This window comes from Ctenopharyngodon idella, chromosome 3 (assembly GCF_019924925.1).
Source record: "Ctenopharyngodon idella isolate HZGC_01 chromosome 3, HZGC01, whole genome shotgun sequence".
Lineage (NCBI taxonomy): Eukaryota > Metazoa > Chordata > Actinopteri > Cypriniformes > Xenocyprididae > Ctenopharyngodon > Ctenopharyngodon idella.
The window spans coordinates 52286214-52287425 of record NC_067222.1 but is presented as its reverse complement, the minus strand read 5'-3'; positions in this window follow the sequence as shown (position 1 = coordinate 52287425).

The window sequence follows — 1212 nt, the reverse complement described above, 5'->3', positions numbered from 1 at the left end:
CACCATTAACACAATTCATGTTGTTTTCACACAATAGGTTGTTTGCAATCACATGGTTCTGGTGACATGCGAAATTCAGGTGGAGGGCAAGCAGTGAAAATTAGAATGGAAGAGATGGAGAAAAGTCCATACTGTGCTGGTTTAGAAAGGTATAAACATGTCCAACATATGTTGGATATGATCCTTGTGTTATGAAAAGGAGTGATTTTTCTACTGAATTGAAAGTCTTGACTGCCATCGAGGAGGTAGATATTGAGAATGTGAAGCTGCCGTCACACCGCCCCAGCTAGAAATTTTTTGTTCTAAAAATGTGCGCCTTGCAGTAGGGGGCGTAATGTCACGGTTCTGTTCAGTTAGTTTCTTTTTCATGGACTTTTAGTGTGTTACCTTCAGTCACAAGTGCTTCCTTTGTCTAGTTTCCCGCCACAATCTGTCACCATGGACACTAATCCCAATCATCACAGCTGTTTGTCATATTAGTTAATTATCTGTGTATTTAAGTTCCCTGGTTTCTGTTCATGGTTGTCGGGTCTCGTCTATGTATGGATGTGTGTTACGTTCCTCTGCATGTGGATTTATTGAAGACTGCCTTATCTTCATCATCTTCGTGTTTGCGTGAGTTATATCAGCACAGTCCCTGACAGTTTTCGGCGGGTAGTTTTATTTTAGTTCCCAGAATGTTCTACTAAATGGTAGGATAACATTCTCTAAAAAACATTGTAAAAATGTTTGGTGTTAACATTGTTAGAACATTATTCCCTAACCTTCTTATAATGTTTTAAGCAGGTAGTTTTATTTTTGTTCCCAGAATGTTGTTTTAAAAGGTAGGGTAACATTCCCCCAAAAACATTCTAAAAATGTTTAGCGATAACATTGTTCACTTAATGTTCTTTTAATATTTCTGGCAGGTAGTTTTATTTTTGTCCCCAGAATGTTCTCTTAAATAATGGACCATTATTCCACTGTCACGAATGCGGCCTCTGTGGCTCCCTCCGATCACCACCTGAGGGCTCCGTCACCGGAGTACTGAACTCATTTGGACTTAATTTCCCATAACCCACTGCCTGCCGCTGATCACGCGCTCACCTGATCCCCTTCCGGTGGACTATAAAGCGCGCGCGCACACACACACACACACACACACACACACACACCCCGCAAAGTCTTGTTTTGCCACGGCTAACATTTCTGAGCGTTTTTCCCATGTGTATT